Below are 26419 nucleotides of genomic sequence, written 5' to 3'. Positions count from 1 at the left end.
ATCGAGTAAAACAGGTGCGATAGCCGGCGTTCCCAGGGAAGTATTGAAGTATTATAGCCCCTCTACTGTTCCTAATCTACATAAACAAAGTGTCATAATCCCTCTACTGTTCCTATTCTACATAAAAAAGTGTTATAGCCCCTCTGCTGTTCCTATTCTAAATAAACAATTTAGGAAATAATCTGAGCAGCCCTCTTAGATTGTTTGCAGATGATGCTGTCATTTACCGTCCAGTAACTTCACAGATATCAAAACCAATTGCAAAATGACCTAGTCGCGATGTCTGAATCGTGCGAAAAGTGGCAATTGTTTCTCAATAAAGAAAAATGTGAGCTCATCCACATGAGTACAAAAAGAAAGCCGTTAAGTTTCAATTACACGATAAATCACACAAATTTAAAGGTTGTCAATTCGACTAAATTTCTAGGAATTACAATTTCAAGTAACTTAAGTTGGAACAGTCACACAGGTAATGGTGTGGGAAGGCTGCGTTTAATTGGTAGAACATTACAAGATGCAACAGGTCTAACATAGAGACTGCCTACACTACGCTTCTTCGTCCTCCGCTAGAGTACTGCTGTGCGGCATGGTTTCCTTACCAAATCGGACTGACGGAAGGCATCGAAAAAGTTCAAAGAAGGGCAGCACGTTTTGTATTGTCGCGAAATAGGGGAGAGAGTGTCACGGATATGATAAGCAATTTGGGATGGCAGTTACTAAAACAAAGATGTTTTTCGTTGCGGCGAGATCTTTTCACGAAATTTTATCATCAGCTTTCTCCTCTGACTTTGAAATTATTTTATTGTCGCCAACTACTTAGGGAGAAATGATCATCATAATAAAATGTAAGAAATAAGAGCTCTTTCAGAAAGACTTAAGTGTTTATTTTTCCCACGCGTTGTTAGAGAGTGGAACTGTAGGGAAATACTCCGAAGGCGATTCGACGAACCCTCTGCCAGGCACTTAAGTGTGAATTGCACAGTAGTCATTTAGATGTATATGTACATGTACAATGTAAGTAACCCGAACTTTAAAAACATTTTTGTTTCATAAACATCTCATCATGGGTAGCTAAATTATCGTTATTTCCGCCAGCACGACGACCACAGCGTCTCGCGGCACGTGGCCCAGACATTGTTCCTGAACACCTTCAACTGATGATGAGCCTGCGATGGCTTGAAAACTAGTTCGTGTTACAGAAAAATAAATCGTGTCAAAAATTCAAAAAAGCGACTTGTTGCGTATTATGCCCAAATAAATCCAATTTAAATCACAAGTGTAGTTCGCCATCCAAAATGGATAAAATGAATCTATGTTTCCTCATTGACTCCTTAGTGCACATAAACCTTACTACCTTGCATCAGAGATTAACTACCTGTCATCACAACATAATCGAAGCACAAGGTCCCACTTGCTTAACACCACAGCTGTGACCATCACTAAGGCAAGAACGTACGCAAACTCCTCCTCTGCCGCTGCAGCTCGCCGCTGGCACAAGCTACCCTCCATTCTGGGCACAGTTAAATGCCTTGTTACTTTTAAGAAGCTGAAACACTTTCTTCTGTCGCCCAAAAATTAACGTATATGGCCAGTTTTCACTATGTCAGCACGACGGCTCAGATGGGTGGTAACGTGCTTGCCTCCCGTGCAAGCGCGCCCGGGTTCGATTCCCGGCCGGGATGGAGAGTTTCTTCGCTCGTGGACTGGGTGTTGCGTTGTCCTAATCACCATTTCATCCTCAACACCGGCACGCAAGTCACCCAATGTTGCGTTAACTGCAATACACACATCATAAAAAGTTTTGCATCACCCCGGTTCCCAGAACTCCTGAAGATAGACGTTCACTGTGGATATTGTATCACAGATACAGTCCCTTTGACTGTTCAAGGATGTCACTAAACCCGCCCAAAGATGTAAACAACCATGCATGAGCAGCGCCGATTAGACGCAGGGGGTCCGACAGCCGATCAGTTCCAGTTCTGAAATTGAAATTTGTGGTAAGGTCTCATAGCACCAAACTGCCGAAGTCATCGGCCCACTACTTAATCTAACCGACGTTATGGATATGGTTAACACACACACACCCCCATGCCCGAGGGAGAATTCGAAACCTCCGACGGGGGGAGCCGCACGGATCGTGAGAAGTCGCCCTAGACAAAGCGGCTACCCCGCGCGGCTCAGTTCCAGTCATTTCACCTGGAAGGAGGTACACGGCTCGTGTTGTCCGCAGTTCAATCACGCCTAGACGGTCAATACCGCGGTTCGATCGCGTCCACATTTACTTCGGGCCAGAAAGGGCTCTCAACAAGGGAAGTGTCCAGGCGCCTCGGAGTGAACCAAAGCGATATTGTTCGGACATGGAGGAGAGGCAGGGAGACAGGAACTGCCGATGACATGCTTCGCTCAGGCCGCCCAAGGGCTACTACTGCATTGGATGATCGCTACCTACGGATTGTGGCTCGTAGGAACCCTGACAGCAACGCCACCATGTTGAATAATGCTTTTCGTGCAGCCACAGGACGTCGTGTTACGACTCAAACTGTGCGCAATAGGCTGCATGATGCGCAACTTCACTCCCGACGTCCACGGCGAGGTCCATCTTTGCAACCACTGCACCATGCAGCGCGGTACAGATGGGGCCAAGAACATGCCGAATGCACCACTCAGGATTGGCATCACGTTCTGTTCTCTTCACCAATGAGTGTGGCATATGCCTTCAACCAGACAATCGTCGGAGACGTCTTTGTAGGCAACCCCGACAGGATGAACGCCTTAGACACACTGTCCAGCGAGTGCAGCAAGGTGGAGGTTCCCTGCAGTTTCGGAGTGGCATTATGAGGGCCGACGTACGCCGCCGGTGGTCATGGAAGGCGTTGTAACGGCTGTACGATACGTGAATGGCATCCTCCGACCGATAGTGCAACAGTATCGGCAGAATATTGGCGAGCCATTCGTCTTCATGGACGACAATTCGCGCCCCTATTGTGCACATCTTGTGAATGACTTCCTTCAGGATAAAGACGTCGCTCGACTAGAGCGGCCAGCATGTTCTCGAGACATGAGCCCTATCGAACATGCCTGGGATAGATTGAAAAGAGCTGTTTATGGACGACGTGACCCACCAACCACTCTGAGGGGTCTACGCCGAATCGCCGTTGAGGAGTGGAACAATCTGGACAAACAATGCGTTGATGAACTTGTGGATTGTATGCCACGACGAATACAGGCATGCATCAGTGCAGAAGGACGTGCTACTGGGTATTACAGGTACCGGTGCGTACATCAATCTGGACGACCACCTCTGAAGGTCTCGATGGTGGTACAACATGCAATGTGTGGTTTTCATGAGCAATAAAAAGGGTGGAAATGATGTTTATGTTGATCTCTATTCCAATTTTCTGTATAGGTTACGGAACTCTCGGAACGGAGGTGATAAACTTTTTTTGAAGTGTGTAAGACTTGCACTTGGTGGTCGAACGTCCCTGGGTGGGGCCTCTGGCCAACGATGCCATACACTCATTACCAATTTTTTCCCCCTATGTCAAATATTAAATCATACGGGCTCACCTTCTCCCGTTTATGCTTCTTCCTCGTTTCATTTATCATTGAATAACGTCACTTTCTTTTCCTCTATTTTCATCTACTATGCTTCATCATGTTCCTCTTTCTCTCCCTCGCCCACCCCTACTGCTGCTACTAGCGCTCATAGTTTAAATCTAAGTTCCTTATCGCTGTACTCATGAACGAATGCAAAATGTATGCATTTTTTCTCTTCCTGCACTACAGTAATAGCAAATTGTTTTACATGTAATATATTTGATGTAACTTTTAACATGCTTATCGTAGTGAATAATCTTCCCAGGTTAAATGCATATATAGGTAAGTGAACTGTCTATCGGTTGCGGTCAACTTTTGCTGCCCACGGACGTAGCCTTCGAATATACTCTCATCAGCCAGAACATATAACCACCGATCTACTATTGAAATAGACCCGTACAAGCAGTAGCAGCGTCACCTGGCGAGGAATGACCGCTAGTCGGACAGAGGTTCAGTGCATGTCGCATCAGTGAGCGTGCTGTCCGTTGTGTAGACTGGGAAAGGCGCGCGGTCTATCTGAGATTGACCGAGGTCGTATTGTGACGGCCCGGAGGCTCGGCCCGAGCATATCGGAAACTGCACGAGTTGTCGGGTTTCCGAAGAGCGCTGTGGTGAGTGTCTTCACACGTGGTGAAACCACGTCCTGACGTCGTGGAGTAGGGCGGGCACCCCTCATTACAGATGCCGGATGAAGTAGGCTGGACAGGCTGATAATACAGGACTGGCGACGAATTGTGGCGGAACTAAAATTAAACTTTAATGCAACTGTATCTGAACACACAGTGCACCGAACACTTCTGACGACGGGCCTCCACAGTCGACTGCCCATATATGTACCAACGTTAACAACACGTCATCGGGAACTACGACTCAAATGGGCACGTGACTATCGGCACTGGACGTTGGCGTAGTGACAGAGCTTGTGAATCCCTACCTTCTTCATCATGCCGATGAGAGGGCGCGAATCCTTCGTCTTTCAGTGGAGCAGCTCCTTGACACATTTCCTGCGGCACGGAGGATGCTCTGGGGAAGATTCACGTGGACATCCGTGGGCCCAGGGGAGCTCGTGCAAGGCACCATGACGGCCAAGAAGTATCGTACACTGTTTGCAGACCACGTACACCCCTTCATAACGATCCTGTTTCCCGACGGCAGAAGCACTTTTTAACAAGATAAAGCGCCATGTCGCAAGATCAGGAGTGTGATGTAATGGTGTGAGGGGAGTTCCAGTTAATGTGCTCGTTCCCCAACTCGCCAGATTTGAACCCGATCGAAAATATCTGGGATGTGTGTGAGCGTGGCGTCAGGGCTCGTCGCCCCCTACCCGGAATTTCCACCGAGAGAGGTGGCGCAGTGGTTAGCACACTGGACTCGTATTCGGGAGGACGACGGTTCAATCCCGTCTTCGCCCATCCTGATTTAGGTTTTCCGTGATTTCCCTAAATCGCTTCAGGCAAATGCCGGGATGGTTCCTTTGAAAGGGCACGGCCGATTTCCTTCCCCATCCTTCCCTCACCCGAGCTTGCGCTCCGTCTCTAATGACCTCGTTGTCGACGGGACGTTAAACACTAATCTCCTCCTCCTCCTCCGGAATTTCCGGGAATTAGGTGACTTGTGTGTGCAGATGTGGTGCCATCTGCCTCTAGCGACCTACCACGGCCTCACTGCTTCCATCCATTCCACGACGCGTCGCCCCTTTTATCCGTGCCAGAGATGACCGTACCGGCTGTTAGGTAACTGGTCATAATGCTCTGGCTGATCGTTGTACTTTATTCAGAACTATTGGGGAACTGGGGAATGACAGCTGCGAAAGAAGTAATAGTGTGAGGCTCACGCAGGAAGCACGACATACACTCCTGGAAATGGAAAAAAGAACACATTGACACCGGTGTGTCAGACCCACCATACTTGCTCCGGACACTGCGAGAGGGCTGTACAAGCAATGATCACACGCACGGCACAGCGGACACACCAGGAACCGCGGTGTTGGCCGTCGAATGGCGCTAGCTGCGCAGCATTTGTGCACCGCCGCCGTCAGTGTCAGCCAGTTTGCCGTGGCATACGGAGCTTCATCGCAGTCTTTAACACTGGTAGCATGCCGCGACAGCGTGGACGTGAACCGTATGTGCAGTTGACGGACTTTGAGCGAGGGCGTATAGTGGGGATGCGGGAGGCCGGGTGGACGTACCGCCGAATTGCTCAACACGTGGGGCGTGAGGTCTCCACAGTACATCGATGTTGTCGCCAGTGGTCGGAGGAAGGTGCACGTGCCCGTCGACCTGGGACCGGACCGCAGCGACGCACGGATGCACGCCAAGACCGTAGGATCCTACGCAGTGCCGTAGGGGACCGCACCGCCACTTCCCAGCAAATTAGGGACACTGTTGCTCCTGCGGTATCGGCGAGGACCATTCGCAACCGTCTCCATGAAGCTGGGCTACGGTCCCGCACACCGTTAGGCCGTCTTCCGCTCACGCCCCAACATCTTGCAGCCCGCCTCCAGTGGTGTCGCGACAGGCGTGAATGGAGGGACGAATGGAGACGTGTCGTCTTCAGCGATGAGAGTCGCTTCTGCCTTGGTGCCAATGATGGTCGTATGCGTGTTTGGCACCGTGCAGGTGAGCGCCACAATCAGGACTGCATACGACCGAGGCACACAGGGCCAACACCCGGCATCATGGTGTGGGGAGCGATCTCCTACACTGGCCGTACACCACTGGTGATCGTCGAGGGGACACTGAATAGTGCACGGTACATCCAAACCGTCATCGAACCCATCGTTCTACCATTCCTAGACCGGCAAGGGAACTTGCTGTTCCAACAGGACAATGCACGTCCGCATGTATCCCGTGCCACCCAACGTGCTCTAGAAGGTGTAAGTCAACTACCCTGGCCAGCAAGATCTCCGGATCTGTCCCCCAATGAGCATGTTTGGGACTGGATGAAGCGTCGTCTCACGCGGTCTGCACGTCCAGCACGAACGCTGGTCCAACTGGGGCGCCAGGTGGAAATGGCATGGCAAGCCGTTCCACAGGACTACATCCAGCATCTCTACGATCGTCTCCATGGGAGAATAGCAGCCTGCATTGCTGCGAAAGGTGGATATACACTGTACTAGTGCCGACATTGTGCATGCTCTGTTGCCTGTGTCTATGTGCCTGTGGTTCTGTCAGTGTGATCATGTGATGTATCTGACCCCAGGAATGTGTCAATAAAGTTTCCCCTTCCTGGGACAATGAATTCACGGTGTTCTTATTTCAATTTCCAGGAGTGTACATTCGGCTAATCTCACTTGACCTGTGGCTGCAGCAACCACTCATAACTGCTAAGTCTTCATCCCCTACGTTACAACACTAGTACGTACTTGCGCTATGCTTCAGGTTTTGCAGTTTGTTCACGTGTGATTATATATATTCATTGCTTAAGATTGTATTAGTTACTATTTTATTTATTGTTACTGTGGTTTGTTGTGTGATACTGAACAATATTAGAAGCAAGTTTATCAGATGTTACGAGTGGACATGTTCGACGTCAATCTCTTGGTCAGGGAGATTGCTGTATAAGGTCAGTCGAGAGAAAGGCTCAGCATGTTACGTGCCTATGTCGAGGAAAAAAAAAAGTAGTGGTGGCTTACCTCCGGTAACAAAATGATCAACATAACTACTGTAGCTTTGAATATAAACGAAAACGCCCTTGCCAAGATACGCAAGGAAATGTTCGAGAAAGAAGCGAGTGCTGCAAAATCAAAATCATCAGAGCTGGAAACTTTATGGAAATACGTCGCGTCATAACTGGATTATCAGAATAGTTTCATTTATCGAGGACGCAATACGTTATCATATTACCGATTATATCGCACAAACTAACATTCGACACACAGTAAACTTATCACCGTAAAGGATGCATGCCGTTTTCAATGAACTCACACATCGTTATTTACAGTTTTGCATAACGTGTACCATAAACTACTGATGGGGAGAGGAGATATAGCTGCGTGGCTGATCATAAAACGTAATAACATGTTAATTACAAACCTAACGATCTGTTTCTCGAAATGAAATCCAATGGGTGACCGTTAAACTCCTGACGCGCAAGCGAGTTCAGCGTTATGCGCCACATTTTACTAAAATACCTCGCGTTAGATATCTCTCAAAGGGTTCCGGTTTCGAGCAAATAAAATTACTATTTATTCATATGATTTTGTTCGGACAATACATCTAATTTTAACAACAAAAAGGGTTACCGTTCACAGAAAGTTCGTTAATATTATCAGGAAATGAATTTTCGTTAACTGTCTGTAAATCACCTTAAAAACACCTATTAAAAATAAAACGAAAACACAATGCAGCACTTCCAGAACCACTGATGCTAGTTATGCCTAACACGGAACAGTTGAATGAAATGTAAGATTGCACGTGTGTTTCGTGCTAGATGTGGTAACTTCACTCCGCGTCTCCACATGCGACCAACGAAGACCCAGTCCTAAAGTACTTTTAAACAGAGCTTCTGGCGATTTCTACGCTATATCGTTCGATATCTGTATTCTCTGGTCTAACATTATCCATATAACAGAATTCATTTACTTTATTTAGATGTGCGTTTCCACTGCTAATGTCTGCTCTGACTTACCTACTCAACATACGTATGACTATTGCTTTACTTTTTCTCATGTTTATGCATTCTAAGTGGGGTCATTTCTATGTAAATGTAAGTTACATATGATTTCTCATTCGAAATCGTACATAATGCCGGTACATTATCTATCGCTTTTTTTCTACAAACGATCTTGATTTATCTAATGTGAGATCAATCTTCGCTTTCAGTACTTCTTTGTGTATGTTTGGCGGAATTTATGAAGCCTGCAACAGCGCTTTGGCGTTTGAATAGTCGTTGGAATTTATAAAACACAAAGGTGTAGGTAACGTTTGTTGAGACAGATAGTTGCATTTCCTGACAAGGCAGTCGAAATACTTTTCTACAAATCCATCGTGAACAGAAGGTACAGCTAGATAGTATTCGTGAACACAGAACAAAGCGCAAAAAAATACCAATTGTAAAATAACGCCCTTGCAGAGCCTGTTATTTATTATTTACAGTAAGGGAGGAAGAACTGTTCCTGTAAAGCAGCGCGCACTGAACTACTTTATGAGACGGATAGTGGGCCAGATCCGCATCCACTCCGCATGGCTGATGCATCGGCCAGTCTGAATGTGATTATTAGGCGGTTTCCAACGCTCGAACCGGCCGCTGGTGACCGAGCGGTTCTAGGCGCTTCAGTCTGGAATCGCGCGACCGCTACGGTCGCTGGTTCGAATCCTGCCTCGGGCATGGATGTGTATGATGTCCTTAGGTTAGTTAGGTTTAAGTAGTTATAAGTTCTAGGGGACTGATGACCTGAGATGTTAAGTCCCATAGTGCTCAGAGCCATTTGAACCATTTTCCAACGCTCGTTTACGCGAATGGTGGGGTGATTCCCCATCAGAGAATACGATACACAAACAGTTAAATACGATCATACACAGAACAAAGTTAACAAAGCCACAGACAAGACCGGTAGCTCAGGGAACTGATGACTGCTGTGATAGGACGAGCTTCGGGCTGCAAAGCTAAATAAAAACCAATTTGTGAAATGCTGAGTACAGCGGAGCCCGTTAACTAAAAGAAGAGGTAAGGGAAGAAAGGTATACGTATTAGGGTTTTAACGTCGCGTCGAAGAGGTCATTAGCGACAGACCACGACGTCGGAGAGGGGAAGGAAATCAGCTGCGTCATTTCAGAAGAATCATCTCAGCTTTCCCTTACAAAAAATCTAAATCTGGATGACTGGATGGTGATTTGAACAATAGACCTTCAGAATACGAGTCCACTGTGCACATCGATCTTACCATTAACAGTGTTGCGCACGAATTTCAGTTTAAACCAAACTTAAGTGATACGTTAACTGACTAGTGGGCTGACATTTGGATCATTTTACGATGGGAAAATGTAAAGCTAACTATCCAGTATAGGGAGTATGGCTGTATCACACGTCTACATCTGTAATCTAAGAATCACGGTAAAATATGTGGCAGAGGGTACTATTTATTGTGCCGTACATTAACGCTTTTCCCGTTCCATTCATGGATGGAAAAAGGGATGACTGCTCCGCTCGTACGCCTGCGCATTTTCTATGGAACAGATTTGTAGGTGCCTGAAGAACACTCGAAAATTTCTGCTATGAAAGACTATTTCTGAAATTTTATAAGTAGGTTCTTGTGAAGTGTATAGTTCCCTTCATCGAGTGTCTGGCATTTAGAATAATTTTCAACATTTCTGTTACGTTCTTTCGCCAATGAAACAAGCCTGTGGCTATCCACACCGCCCTTCTTTGTATATGGTCGAGTCCCCTCTTACACTTGATATGGGCTTCAGTACTGAGCGATATCTAAGTATGGGCCGTACTAGCGTTCTGTTTGAAACGTCTTTGGTATACGAACTGCAATTTCCCAGTATCCTATCAATGAACTTTAGCCTTTCCTCCATTTTGACGTAAAAACGGCTATATGGTCATTCCAGTTCCTATTTCTGCACACTGTTATTCCCAAATATTTATATGACATGACTGATTCTAGATGTCACTCACCAATGTGGTAGTAACAGGGTAGGACGCTTTTAAGACACGTATAGTGCAAGATTCTGCATTAAGAGAAATTTGTCAGTATTCGGCTCAGGCCGATATTGTGTGGAGATTTAACAGGAGTCTGACTGTCCCCGTAACCGAGTGGTGATCGCGTCTAACTGCCCTGCACAGTATCCGAGTTCAGTTCACCGTACTGCGAAGGATTTTTCCTTGCTGGGAGGACTAGAAGAGAATCCATTCAACCTGGTGATGCTAACTGAGGAGCTACTTGACTGATAAGTAGCAGCTCCCAACATGTGGAAAGCCAACAGCGACCTAAATACTGCAGCCGAAATAAGGCATATCGCTCAGGATGACACGGTGACGGTGAGCATCGCGCGGTATTCTGGGCCTGACGGTGCTTTTGAAAAGGGTATTAGTACAATTTTTATCAGATTAAGTTTCCTCATAGATAACTGCGTCATCTGTGAAAAGCTTGACATATTAGCTACTGCCACCTGCAAACTTGTGAGAGTATGAAATGAAGACCAGCAGTCACATTACACTGGCCTGAAGCCAACCAGACAGACTTCGCTAGAATGTGCATCAGTTAAGTCATTAACGTAGAACATAAATAGGCACACTAAGACATTCGTTCGTTGTCTATGTTACTCTCCATCAAGCTGTGTCCTGTCACGAAATTTTCGATCAGTCGCATGCCTGATCAGCAATACCACAGCAACGTATCTTCTTCAGAAGATATCGATGTGATACTGAACCAAAAAGTCCAGAAACACCGAATCAATCTGGTTTCGTCTCTTCATAACACTAAGGAATCTGTGTGAGCTGAGAGCTTGTTGGTTTCGACATGATGGATGTTTTTGGACCCCATGCTATTTTCCGTGGAGAAGGATACTTAGTTTCAGATAGATTATTATGTGAGAACGCAGAATAAATTGATGGCCAGAACATTGTGACCACAGCCCATCACGAGATCGAGTACCGCCTGGTGGCGTTGCGGGCATGTGCGCACACGAATGGTCAGTCTTATCAGTCTTATCGATTTTGTCAAAGGGCAGAGTGTTATGGCCTGGAAACTGGGAACGAGCAACTCGTAATCAGCGACCTGGTGTACATGCGTCAGTGTGACAAAAATAAACGTATCATATTCGTTGCTTAATATACGAAGTGCGTATTGTGACGAGTCGCACCATATTATTTTTCAAATTTATCCGGGCGAAACAAAAAATAATCTAGTAAGTAACCTGAGGTGACTCATTACGGAACACGAATATTATCAAGTTTCAACGTTGGTAATATCTATAAACGCAACCCACTTTGCGAGAAGTTTCAGAATGTATACGAAAATTGTAGTTTAACATCGAGCGTGATTCCTAAATGCGTAAGTTGACTATAAGGCAAATGCTGAGCTGCATCGTGAAACCTATGAGTTTAAAGACGAATGTTTTTAAAGGCGCTTCACGGTGAGTATTATTGATAACGGACGAAACAACAACTTTACTTTTACCAGTCACTGATAATTTAATTCCACGACGCTTTTCGGAAATTTAAAACTCTATCATCAGATGGACTTAATGTGGACTAATACGACTTGGACGTGATTTTGGAGTAACATGTGTTACTGTCTAGTGGAGAAAGAAGCCGGCCGGAGTGGCCGAGCGGTTCTAGGCGCTTCAGTCTGGAATCGCGCCACAGCTACGGTCGCAGGTTCGAATCCTGCCTCGGGCATGGATGTGTGTGATGTCCTTAGGTTAGTTAGGTTTAAGTAGTTTTAAGTTCTAGGGGACTGAAGACCTCAGCTGTTAAGTCCCATAGTGCTCAGAGCCATTTGAACCATTTGGAGAAAGAACTCAACGTTGTATTTTCTATACTAAATAAATGATCGACATAAACCCAGATGATGATTGAGGTGTAGACTTCCGAAAAACATTGTGGAAATAAATGAACAGTGGTTGGTAACAGTAAACTCAATATTTCATTCAAATGTAAAAGTGTTTGTGTCTTGCACATAAAAGCGGAAAAAGGAGCGGCAAGTTACGAACTAACACCTGACAATTAATAAAAAAGTAATGTTCAACTCAGGACACGTGGTTGCTAAACGAATTATTATTTTGGCCAGGGGAAACGCAGCGTTCAAAATGCAATGATAAGAATGTGGTATTTACGAAGACATAAGTGTATCACGCCAATTGAAGATGGTTGAAAATCAGAAACAGGTACTAGTATAAATAATGCTATATATACACTGACGCGACAAAAGTCATGGGATAGGGATATGCACATACATAGACGGCAGTAATATCGCGTACACAATTTATAAAAGCGCAATGCATTGGCGAAGCTCTCATTTGTGCTCAGATGATTCACGTGAAACGGTTTCCGACGTGATTACGGCCGCGCGACCAAAGTTAACAGACTTCGAACGCGCAGTGGCAGTTTGAGCTAGGAGCTAGACAAGTGGGTCACTCCATTCGGAAATTGTTGGTGAATTCAATATTCCGAGATCCACAGAGTCAAGACTATGCCAAGAAGATCACATTTCAGGCATTAACTCTCATCATGGACAACGCAGTGGCCGACGGTCTTCACTCATCGACCGAGAGAGCAGCGGCGTTTGAGTAGAGTTGTCAGTGCTAACAGATAAACAACAACGCGTGAAATAACCACAAAAATCAATGTCGGACCTACGACGAAAGTATCTGTTAGAACAGTGCGGCAAAATCTGGCATTAATGGGTTTTGGCAGCAGACGACCGACGCGAGTGCCTTTAATTACAGCACGACATCGCCTGCAACGCGTCTCCTGGGCTCGTAGCCACATCGGTTGGATCATAGACGACTGGAAAACCGTGGCCTCGTCAGATGAGCCCCGATTTCAGTTGGCAGGCGCTGATGGTAGGATTCGAGTGTAGCACAGACCTCACGAAGCCATGAACCCGAGTTGTCAACAGGGCACTGTGCGAGCTGATGGTGGCTCCATAATGCTCTGGGCTGTGGTTACATGGAATGGACTGTGTCCTTTGATCCAGCGGAATAGATCGTTATTGGGCTACTTGGAGGTCATTTGCAGCTTTTCATGTTCCCAAACAACGATATAATTTTTATGGATTACTATGCGCCAAGTCACCGGTTTAGAGAATATTCTGTACCATTCGAGGGAATGATTTGGTCACCCTAATGGCCCGACATGAATTCCGTCGAACACTTACGGGAGATAATCAAGAGATCAATTCGTACACAAAATCCTGCATCGGCAACACTTCCGCATTTATGGACAATTATAAAGGCAACATGGTTCAATATTTCTAAATGGAGCTTCCAACGACTTGTTGAGTCTATGCCACGTCGAGTTGCTGCATTACGCCGGGAGAAAGGATGTCCGACATGATATCAGAGGTATCCCATGACTATTTTCACCTCAGTGTAACGTGGCTAGTTGCTTTGTATCTTCAAGTAATTAAACTGAGAACCACGAATCTCAAACACCGATATATTAATGAGTCCAATTCGCTTCTGGCGACGTCTCGTGGCAGACAACAAGCTATATCATTGCACTAATGTAATCAGCATCTTAAGGGGACACGTTCGTGAAAATGACCAAAAATTTGAAAAAAAGTCTTGTTCTATAGAAAAGAGCATTTCACTCTGATTTCAGAAATGTATAGTTTATGGGCATTATCATTTTCCGTTCGTTCTGAAACTGAGATTGAACGTTGTGTTGCACAGAGGCCAAGCCCATCTGTCAGTTTGAAGTGCGTCAGAATACGTGATGTATTGTTCTGTTCTTTCGTTTTTTCCGTCGGTAGTTACGGGTCGTTAACACAGGTGTATTCTAGAAGGCACTGACTCCCAGAACCAAAGTACAGGCGTGTCTAGAAAGCTATGGTTCGAATGTATACAAAGATCTGAGAATATATGATTTCGGAATTTCGCACGCGTGTGGTTTTGTAGTTATTGTGTGTTGTTTTATTTCTGTGTGTGTTTTTCCTGTACTACAAATGCCGACAGTAAATGAATTTAGCCCCAAACGAAAGTTTCGCGGCAACCAGTTCCAAACACAACCGAATCATACACATCAGTTGCTTCAAAAGTCGCCCGCAGAAACTGAGTCTACAGGCAGTGCTTCTAGACGTAAACTTTCGCTTTCTGAATGTAATAAGAACAAGTCTAGCAGTAATGTGAGCAGCAATAACGACGTAAATGTTATTGTGAACCTAAATATGGTGTCAAGACTTTTGAAGATTGCTGTGAAATGTAAGTACTGCAATTGTGAAGTTAGTATTGACGTTTCTAAGGACATTTCAGCAAGGGAGGGTCCTTCAAGTCGGTTAGTGACTGCCTGTAACACATGTAAGATGCACAGTGATACTATGACATCGCCAGTAACTGATAGTCGACATTACAGTGTGAATGCAATGCGATGTATTGGAAGGGGAAGGAGAGCTGCCCAGACTTTTTGTGCAGTGATGGATTTTCCTCCACCACCACTGAGGTTTGACAGATACAATAAATTAATACATAATGCTTTATGTGGCGTAAGTGAACATTCAATGAAAAGAGCAGCAGAAGAAGCAGTAGCCTTGTCTGAGAATACAGACACTGTAGCAGCATTTGATGGATCTTGGCGAAGAGAGGTCGTACTTCTCTGAATGGGCCTGTAACCGCCACATTTATTGAAACAGGTAAGATACTAGATTATGAATCTCTAACAAAGCGCCGGACATTGTGGCCGAGCGGTTCTAGGCGCTTCCGTCTGGAACCGCGCGACCGCCACGATCGCAGGTTCGAATCCTGCCCCGGGCATGGATGTGTGTGTTGTCCTTAGGTTAGTTAGGTTTAAGTAGTTCTAAGTTCTAGGGGACTGATGATCTCAGAAGTTAAGTCCCATAGTGCTCAGAGCCATTTGAACATCCAGACGGGGCGGAATACGGCTTCAGCTCTAACTACTATTGACAAGCGGCAGGTAACCGAAGCAGAGACAGCTGCAGAAGCTGCTACCAATGAGTCAGGGATAAAGAAAAGAATGAAGAGAAAGAGTATGGAGGATAAGGAAACAGGAGGACAACTGGAGCATGCAGCTGGAATGTTCTAAATGAGCATAGTGGTAAATTAATAAATCTGTAAATCTTCTTTTGCGATTTACCGAAAACTTGAATTAGCCGAGTGCACCCTCCCGGCAGTAGCACAGTGCTCTATCTCGAAGAGCGCCAGCAAAGTCTCCAAGCAAGAGTGAAAATTGCGTAGGACGCGCTCGTGTCGTGTTCGATTATTGCCCGCGGGCACACGATCCCGGCGAAAGTGACTTATATTCTTCACTCGGACGTTGCGATGAGAGTGTGTTGCTAGCACGACGCATCAAGTATAGTTCCCGAATCACTTAATCGACTCAGAAGGCGAATATTTAAGTTATGATTAGCATACTAGATAGCATCTGGTATTAATGTGACAAACCTGTGCTCAGTGAACACTTATTGGATATTCGACTCTTTGGGTGGCTATAGTCGAGTAGGCGTTAAGAAGCTCCCTTAACAGTTCCATTGGGCTAGACGTGGCAGCTTCACGCGCCTATCTCAACTACTCAAGTAACGCGATTTTGTAAACGTTTCCTTGGCAACGCTAGACAGCTTCGCCCACAGCCACGCAGTGGCAACGAACGTCGACAGAAGCGAAAGAAGTGACAAGTGACAAATAAAAATCTTAGACTGACTGGGGATGAAGCCTAGGACCCTTCGACACCTAGTTTGTTACTTAATCACTTTTTTTTTCTCATACAACCGAGCCACTGACCCACATATTCCAAAACTAAAGCTTCCTTTTTGTGTGGTGACTGAGTATTGAAGCAAGGTGATGCTGATGCAGCACAAATTTTTTATACTTTCCACTAATATCCTGTTAGTTCTGTCGTCCTCAGACAGATAGCACCAGGGCCCATGCCTCGGTCAGATGCTCGGCTGCCGTTCCTCATAATGAGCAGCATCTCGATCAGATCGTCAGTCGCGATCGGCGGACCGACAAAGGAATTGTGTGCACAGGAGCCCTCGGTTGTCCTGCCTTAGACAAAATGTTATATAACCTTGGTTATTGCAAAGTGTGTGCGAAAGGAGTCCCACGGATGAATACATAAGACAAAAATAAATCACCGTATAGAAATTTATTGGGACCTGCTGGACCACTACGTGGATAAAGATTAAAATCTTTCTGAACAATACCAACGCCGTAGATGAGATGTCGTGACTCCACTATAAGCCAGAATCCAAAAGGCAGTCCTTGAAGCGGCAATACAGGCGAATGTTCCAAGAAAGAAGAAGTGATTTGCAGTATCCTGGTATAGTGAGGATGGGTTTATTTCGCTCTCTTACAACCTAAAGCAATTGTCAATTCGGATCGCTGCCCACTATGGTGGCAACTCAAATTTCCAGAATGAGGCCAGAGAAGAAGACAAACGTCCGATTGCGACACCATAATGCAAGGCGCTTCAATAGATTTGCGACCTGGATCTCATTTCTAAATCTGGCTAGACTGTCTACATCTACATAGCCACACCGCAAGCCTCCATACGGTACGTAGTGGAGCGCACCCAGTACGGCAGTTAATCATTCCCTTTCCTGTTGCACTCGCAAACGTAGCGAGGGGAAATCGATTATCCATATGCTTCCGTATGAGCCCTGATTTCGCTTAACTTGTCTTCGTGCTCGTTACAAGAGATGTATGTTGGCGTACTGCAGTCGGGCACAAATAATGGTTATTGTTCCGAAAGAACTTCGCATTCCATCCAGGGATTCTCATTTGATTTCACGGAGCTCTGCCGTAATAACCGAACCTATCGGTAACAAATCTAGCAGCACGCCTCTGAATTGCTTCGATGTGTTCTTTTAATCCGACCTGGTTGAGATACCAAACACTCGAGCACTACTCAGCAATAGCTCACACAGTGTTCTGTAGGCGGTCTCTTTTATGATGAACTACACTTTCCTAGAATTCTCCTAATAAACTAAAGCCGACCACTCGCCTTCCCTAAAACCGACCTTACATGATGGTTCCATTCCGCGTCGTTTTGCAAAGTTGCGCGTAGATATTTAACCGGTGTAACTCTGTCAAGGAGCACAGCACTAGAAATGTATTCGAACATTGTGGGATTGTTTCTCTTATTTATCTGAATTAACTCACATTTTCACACGTTTAGAGGAAGCTATCATTCGTCGCACTAAACAGAAATTCTTTACAAGTCACCTGTAACCTCCTTTAGCCACTCAAGTATGACAGTTCCCCGTACACTACAGCGTCATCAGTAAACAGTCGGAGATTACTGCTCGCCCTATTCGTCAGATCGCTTATGTATCTATACAACAGGAGGAGTCCTATTACACTTTGCGTGGCAATCCTGACCATAATTTTGTCATCTGAGAACACAGTCCGTATGCTAGGAGCTTCGTTAAGTCCGCAGTGTGGCACTGTGTCAAAAGCTTTTCGGAAATCTAGGAATGTGGAATCTGTCTGTCGAGCCCTTCATCCATAGTTCGCAGGATACAGTGCAACAAAAGTGCAGTCTGTTTTGCACGAGCGTTGCTATCTCTAAATCCGTGTTGACTTGTGGATAGAAGCTTTTCTCTCCCAATCCATTGTACAGTCCTGATTTAGCACCTTCAGAGCTACTTCAGTTGGGCCTATGAAAGATGGATTATGTGTCCAACATTTTCCAGACTTACTTGTCAGATGATGTCGACGAAACTGTAAGACAGTGACTTGTCGAGCGCGATCATCAGCCCTTGTTCACCGTTGGTAAAAGTACACGAGGAATAGTGGTTATTACACGGGAAAACAGCAGCATGTAGCTGAAATCTTACTCAATTTAAGTGCGTCATTTTGCTTTTTGTATCTGTTGTAGTTTCCACGAAAATAAATAGAAGGCAAAATAGGAGGCACTTGTTTTGGAACGACCCAGGTATCTCTTCTTGACGTATGTCCATTACTCCCTGAAATCCACTGTAGGTCGTAAAAAGTTAATCATTATTTCTGGGTACTGGCAATTTAAATTCACTTGCCTTTGTGATCTGAGCCTGAGCTGTTTGTCTGACTTATTTGATAACACGAAAAACTGGCTGCTAGAAAGCGAGTGCCCTGAACCCGTGTAAAGCGACAGAAACGGGGCCGCCCGAGGGCGCAGCTGGTAGGTACACAGTGGAACATTTATACTCGAGCAAGATGGCCAACACCCGTCGGCTTAGAGAAGTGCTAAAAATACGCGAAAGAAAATTGAAAACACAGAGGAAAAGGATGGAGAACAAGGTCCGAGATTTTTCGATAATTGCGCGGCGGGTGTTAAAGCACCGCTGGAACAAGCCTTCGCGGTCTCTCGCTCACAGTCGCACGGGACTAATTAAACACCCGCCGGGACGGGCGGGGTAGGAGCTACCGGGGGTGGGGGGGAGGAGGAGAGGAGAGTGGAGGGGAGGTAACGCACGCCCTAGGATGCGCCCGGGTCTGCTGCAGCGTTGTCACCTCGCGGAGTTAAAAACGTTCTGATCACGCAACTCGGGCAAGCGCTCTGCCGCAAAATCCGCTCTGCCGCAAAATCCGACCAATGAGCGTTTTGAGCGTATCTGAGCGCTGTAATGGACTATTCACCAAGAGTTAGTAAATTGAAGACTTATTCTTTTCATCACATTTCCAGATTGGAAGTAGCTAACCACAAATAACAGTAAATGGATTTCACAAAATAAGTCTAAATTTCTGTTTCTCCTGCTTAATCACTGAACCAACTGCCGAATTCGTAAAAACCATAGACTAAAATAGTTCACTAGACGACTTTAAACTTACAAAAGTCGTTATCAATAGAATGCCTACTCTACTCTCTTGGCGAGATCACCAGTGCACACTTGTGCACTGTACTAGGCTTGAAGATAGCCAGTTCGAATCTTGACGATGGAAGAAATTTTCATTTGCCCGGGAAGGATGGAACATGAATTACCACTCTATTCAAGACCGCCAGATTGTACAACATCGCTCTGGGAAAAAACACAAATCTCTTCGCAGTACCTCACGGAGTAATGGTGTGCGACACTATTGATGATGATCCGCACGTCGGATAAAAACATTGAACTCATATCTCACGAAGAAAGAGTGCCAATGTTCACGAAAAAAAAGTTTCCGGTTAAGTGGCTCGACTACCTCACAGGACCTCCGAGCCAACGACTGTTACAATATGCCTAGACAATGCCATTCTGTGATGATATTACTAACTGTTAGGGATGGTGGAGGACGATAAATGTACTAGTCTGAGGCAAGGGACCCTGGTCCGAAAACGATCGAGTCGAAAGCAATAAGCGAAAATCGCTCTGATGCCTCTGACAGTGGAGTACATGTACCGATGATATTGTTGCTATGATTGTAGGATAGACAAACCCGATGAGCACTTACTTGCACTTAGATGCAGAGACTGGGGTAATTACTAATCCAATACAGATGGCGTACCAGGTACTGACATGAGCAATCCTGATGTACAGTGTCTGTACTGTGGTAGACAGCAGTCTGTGATTACAAGTTGAAGCACTAACATCGATCAGTCCTAACCAAAAATAGTTGCATCCGGAGATGGAACTTGCAGACACGATTTTCGTGTATGGACAAGCAAAGGGAAGCAGCAGAGAAGAGAAAGGTTAGTACAGGAGCAAATGTCCACGTACAAGAAACCTGGCTCACGCCATTTTTTCAAGCCTGTTCCAACAATCAAGTGGAACAGGGCAATTGGTACCACAGTACAACGACTGAAGAGGACGACGAACTACAAACACTCCCGACTTGAGAAGATGAAGTGTTTATTCGATCAGTTCCACGTGAAATGAATGTTTTGCAGAGTAGGGGAGACTGGGGAACATTTATGCGGATTTGTTTTCGGAATTTTTAAAATCTTTTTTGGTTACATTTTTTGTTTCAAATTTTGTAGGCCAGGTGTGGTCAAGAATTCGGCCGCGAGCTGTGGCCAGGCTCGTGTGCCACAACGCCCATCGTCGCTGCGTACAACCCCCACTGCCACACAACACTTCCTGCACGCTTCCCCAACTGCCACATCACACTGTCTGAACAATAGGAGGGGGAAGGAGGCGACTCACACTGACTACTGTTTCGTTTCGTATTCAACAACAAAGACCGCAAAAAAAAAAAACAATTTTCAGTATTATTTATTTTTGGGGAGCAGAGGACATAATTTTTATCTGATACAAACTGTTGGCACACGGACAGACACTGGCAATTTCACAGAGTTTCGCACTCAAGTTACCACGTAATCGTGACTTATTTAGTTTCATAATCGAAAAAAGGTCTTTCTCACAAATATGTCGATCGAAATGTTGTAGCACTTTTGCAGCCTCATTATGGAGATGTGAAAACTCTACCTGAGAAAAATAATGGAGATGTCGTGGACAGTTTTAACCTAAAAGGATTTGTCTTCGAAACGGGAATTACGTTGCAGAGCAATTAGACACATCTACACATACACAGTGGCGGTTTCAACTGAAACGGCAAATAGTCACGAAAACAGCTTGAAAAATAGATGTAAGACTGGCAGAGAATTCATCAAACCTCTTTTTTTTTTTTTTTTTTTTTACACCATTAATCTTAAGGAACTGGACTGTGTGTGTCAGAATGTGTCCCTTCTACAACGTGATATTCTTTTTAAATTAATGCCCATCAAATCACAAATAAGTTGTTTCTTACCTTGCAATGTCTTTCTGTGGGCAGTGGGCAGTCAAGTCCACTTAAAATGCAAGGTCTGCAATTCATTTCGGCCGTTCTAAGTTTCGTTCTTGCACTCCTTTTCCCTTCGTAAATTCAACAACAGTGAGTTTTAAATCGAAAAACCGTTCCACGCAAGCCTCTTGACTTAGCCAACGTACTTTTCAGTATTAAGTAAAGGCTTCGTTCTCTCCGTCCAATTCCACAGAAAATTGTTGCCACTGAGAGCAGAATAATGCGTATGGATTCAGAAATTTTACTACTTGTACTACCAGTTTACTGATGTGCTGCATGTCTGCAAATTTAGCACAAAGTGCTTCTTGACGTACAACATAATGAAACCCGTCTGACGATCGTTCTAATTTTTTGCTCTTCTATCATCAAATAAATCTTTAAATTCCTTCTGCACAGAATTGTAATGCCGTTTCATAGCAAACGTGCACTACCCGTCGCTTATGTGGCTGCACAGTGTCCAGTGAAAATCCTCATCGCTCTCTTCTGTCATTCCCATTCATTTTTAAAGCTTGTGACGTTAGATTGCTGGACCGCCTCTTTTGTGCAGACAGGCACTGGACATGTGAATGTCCTTCATAACAAGAACAAATATCGAAGGGCAAACAGCGCTGATTCCACGACACTGCCGAACTGAAGAGAGTTGTGCCGACCGAAAAATGGCACACCGCAATAGCAAAAATAATGTCACGCTGCGCCGGGTACTTGCGAGAAGGATCCACCAAAGCCGAGGCGGGCTGGGCCTTGGCCCGCACACCCGTGTGCGGCCCTGGTTTAGTTTTATAACGTGGTTATGAAAGTGTAATTCCGTATATATACATCTAACTCAACATTATACATTACTGGCCATTAAAATTGCTACACCATGAAGATGACATGCTACAGACGTGAAATTTAACTGACAGGAAGAAGATGCTGTGATATGCAAATGATTAGCTTTTCAGAGCATTCACACAAGGTTGGCACCGGTGGCGACAACTACAACTAGCTGACATGAGGAAAGTTTCCAACCGATTTCTCATACACAAACAGAAGTTGACAGGCGGTGCCTGGTGAAAGGTTGTTGTGATGCCTCGTGTAAGGAGGAGAAATGCGTACCATCAGGTTTCCGACTTTGATAAAGGTCACACTGTAGCCTATCGTGATTGCAGTTTATTGTATCGCAACATTGCTGCTCGCGTTGGTCGAGATCCAATGACTGTTAGCAGAATATGGAATCGGTGGGTTCAGGAGGGTAATACGGAACGCCGTGCTGGATCCCAACGGCCTCGTATCACTAGCAGTCGAGATGACAGGCATCTTATCGGCATGGCTGTAACGGATCGTGCAGCCATGTCTCGATCCCTGAGTCAACAGATGGGGACGTTTGCAAGACAACAACCATCTGCACGAACAGTTCGACGACGTTTGCAGCAGCACAGACTATCAGCTCGGAGACCATGGCTGCGGTTACCCTTGACGCACCTGCGATGGTGTATGTGGTGTCACCGCCAGACACCACACTTGCTAGGTGGTAGCTTTAAATCGGCCGCGGTCCATTAGTACATGTCGGACCCGCGTGTCGCCACTGTCAGTAATCGCAGACCGAGCGCCACCACACGGCAGGTCTAGAGAGGCGGACTAGCACTCGCCCAGTTGTACGACGACTTTGCTAGCGACTACACTGACGAAGCCTTTCTCTCTTTTGCCGAGAGACAGTTAGAATAGCCTTCAGCTAAGTCCATGGCTACAACCTAGCAAGGCGCCATTAACCATATCTAGAGAGAGTCTCATTTGTATAGTCAAGAGCGATGTACCACAAGGATGAATAAGTTAAGTAAACAGACGATACGTACTTTTCTCTAGTGCATTCATAATGTATCCTGTTCCAGACTTCACGCCCGTCTGCGTTAGATAGCGTGCATTTCGGCCTCCTCTATCTACAAGGTGTTGGTACATTTGCCAACACATCAGTGTACTCAACGACGAACCTGGGTGCACGAATGGCAAAGCGTCATTTTTTCGGATGAATCAAGCTTCTGTTTACAGCATCATGATGGTCGCATCCGTGTTTGGCGACATCGCGGGGAACGAACAATGGAAGTGTGTATTCGTCATCGCCATACTGTCGTATCACCCGGCGTGATGGTATGGGGTGCCATTGGTTGCAAGTCTCGGTCACCTCCTGTTTGCATTGACCGTACTTTGAACAGTGGACGTTACATTTCAGATGTGTTACGACACGTGGCTCTACCCTTCATTCGATCCCTACGAAACCCTACATTTCAGCAGGATAATGCACGACCGCATGTTGCAGGTCCTGTACGGGCCTTTCTGGATACAGAAAATGTTCGACCGCTGCCCTGGCCAGCACATTCTCCAGATCTCTCACCAATTGAAAACGTCTGGTATAATGGTGACCGAGCAACTGGCTCGTCACAATACGCCAGTCACTACTCTTGATGAATTGTGGTATCGTGTTGGAGCTGCATGGGCAGCTGTACCTGTACACGCCATCCAAGCTCTGTTTGACTCAATGCCCAGGCGTATCAAATGGTTCAAATGGCTCTGAGCACTATGCGACTTAACTTCTAAGGTCATCAGTCGCCTAGAACTTAGAACTAATTAAACCTAACTAACCTAAGGACATCACACACATCCACGCCCGAGGCAGGATTCGAACCTGCGACCGTAGCGGTCGCGCGGTTCCAGACTGTAGCCCCTTTAACCGCTTGGCCACCACGGCCGGCAGGCGTATCAAAGCCGTTATTACGGCCAGAGTTGGTTGTTCTGGGTACTGATTTCTCAGGATCTATGCACCCAAATTGCGTAAAAATGTAATCACATGTCAGTTCTAGTATAATATATTTATCCAATGAATACCTGTTTATCATCTGCATTTCTTCTTGGTGTAGCAATTTTAATGGCCAGTAGTGTATTTAAGAGGGCAAAATAATTTTATATACGCTGAAGTTGAGTGCGTAAACGTGTCACGGGTGCGGGACAGATTTACGCACCTATGGGGACACGTTTACGAAGATCAGTGAACACAATAATGAGGAAACAAAACACAAACTTTCAAAATACATTTTACTGCCAGTAAACAAAATTACAGGCTTACTTACACCAATTAAGACGATAAAATACAAAAATTTTACTGGCACTGAATAATTTTGCTGGCGAACTGCCACCTGTTAGTATCATATGGAGTACATAGAAGTTTGATTGTTAATTTAAGGCCTGTTCATCATAATTGTCCGAGTTGCAATTCACGCACACAAAAAATATGTTCTCTGTGGCAAGGCATTTGACCCATACTTGACTTTTTTCACTAGTTGTATCGTTTTAAGCAGTAAACACAAAGACAGTTTTTATCAATCTCCCTCAGGCTGCTGCAGGTCATAAGAGAAAGGAACAAGAACTGAATGGGATATTCGCTGAGACGGGAGTAGTTGCTTTGGAAGGTCTAGTTTGTAAGAGGATATTGAGAGGAAGGAGGAGAAACAAGACGACAGACGATACAAAGGGAATCGAAAATTACACGGACCTGAAGAGGATGGCAGAAGATTGAGGATCATGGAGAGCTGTCATGTGGAAACCTGCCTTTCGGCAGAACACTTTTGATGACATCAGAAGTAGTCCTATCCACATTTTCCTTGTTCTTGCCTTTAGCGATTTGTTGCCCTAATCAATCCTTGCTAGATCAGCTGTTTCTGCTTGAGATTAATAAGATTCAAATAAGTTTTTTAGCAATTTCTATCTTTTATTCCCCTGTGCCTTCATTTTTGTTGGATTTAGTTTCCTATTGCTGTTGTCTTTAAAGTTCCCTTGTCTGGGCTCTCAGTTAGGAAGGCAACGCGAAATAGTGCGTAAATTTGCCCAACAGAATTGCGTTAAAGTGCCCCCTCGCCATGTTTGAATTACTTTAGAAACAGCAGTAGTAACTTTCAGGCTTTAAAATTATACAAATATATTTTGTAAAGCAGCGTAATATGCTTTAAATGAACATATATTTCTCTATTCTCAATTCTAAAAGGTATACTCCCTAGGAGCTTCGATATTCGAATAACAAAATTTACTCACCTTGCACAGAAACACAAACTACCTGAGTAGCTGTTTCCATCCACATAACAACACAATACCTTACATCAATACAAATGTTTTCTTACAATGACTTGAAATGTCTAGATCACATTGAATAACTGTACAATATTACAAGGAGTTAAAAAGAAGTATTACATATTTAAAGAGGTGGTGGTGTGGACCAAACAAGAAAAACAAAGTCCAGCAAAATGGACTCTTAAACGCATACCTTAAGAGACATAAGAACTCCAGCAGAAGAAGCGTGTTTCACGGTAGAACCCATGTTTACTGGATACTTTTCTCTTTATTTGATCCATATACTACGTCTCAAAATATGGAATGAAATACTTTTTTTAACACCTTACGACCGAGAAAGAACCTTACTCAGTAATCGGTTCGTGTTATAAATGGGCGCCTGAAGTGAGGTTCGGTCCGTTCCTTACGTGCCTTTATCGTTTGGCTGTTCGTAAACTTTGTAGCATACGTACGCCTTGTCCGCTGCCCTAACAAGGAGGGAAGTACACCAGCTGGAACGGCTAGAATCGAATAAAAATTACTGTAGAAGTCGGAGATATGTCTGTTCTACCACCCATTGAAGAATCGATCGTACACGTATTTTATAACCTACTTCTTCCGTGGGTTATAAACACGCTCCGAGTCTCGGTCTGGCATTTTCTTTTGCTACCATTGGTTTTATGGGGTCATTCCGCTTTAAATCGCTCCGGATGGGCTACTTTTACGCTACTTACCATTTCGAGTAGTTTATCGCCAATAGTGTAGTCGAACAGTTGTGTATCTCTTCGACTATATATGCGCAATACGCTACATTTATTAACTTCTGGGTCAACTGCCAGTGCCTGCGGGTCTTTCTGCTGCTCCCTAAAGTTTTTCTGGCGTTGTTACCTTGTTATAGACTAGTGCATCATTTGCGAACGGCCTCATGGGGCTTCTGCTTTTAACCACTAGATCATTTATATAAGTTATAAACAGTAATTGTCGCTGTCACGCTTCCTTGGAGTACTCTTGAAGTCGCCTTATACCTGGAGATTTTGTTCTGTTAACAACGACATATCGAGTTCTATCTGCAAGAAAGCCCGGAACCGAGTTAAAAATCTGCTCTGATATTCGGAAAGCTCGTTTCTTGTTGAGTAAACGACAGTACGGAAGTATATAAAATGACTTCCAAAAGTCAAGGAAGAAGACATCAACCTGGGCGCCGTGGTCTACGACACTCTGGACTTCACTAAGAACAGAGAGACCTGAGATTCGCAAGAGCTCTGTTTGAAGAATCCATGTCGAGTTTCACAGAGGGGATTTTCGTTCCGGGGAAATTCGTAGTACGTGAGCACGTCATGTCAGTTTTGAGCGAGACTTTAGGCGTGACGGTCGTATATGTGTCT

At 45.0% G+C, this 26419-nt stretch overlaps 1 long non-coding RNA gene across 1 annotated transcript in view; it reads left to right on the top strand.

Moving 5' to 3' along the window:
* The window catches only part of LOC126187712 (uncharacterized), a 283923-nt gene extending 261708 nt beyond the window's left edge, over positions 1 to 22215 (top strand). The window contains exon 6 of the long non-coding RNA XR_007537781.1: positions 22017 to 22215. This is a non-coding gene — a long non-coding RNA (uncharacterized LOC126187712). The remainder of the gene's footprint in view (positions 1 to 22016) is intronic.
* Positions 22216 to 26419: the final 4204 nt, after the last annotated feature.

Source organism: Schistocerca cancellata, chromosome 5 (assembly GCF_023864275.1).
Source record: "Schistocerca cancellata isolate TAMUIC-IGC-003103 chromosome 5, iqSchCanc2.1, whole genome shotgun sequence".
Lineage (NCBI taxonomy): Eukaryota > Metazoa > Arthropoda > Insecta > Orthoptera > Acrididae > Schistocerca > Schistocerca cancellata.
This window is presented reverse-complemented; position numbering and strand designations above follow the sequence as displayed.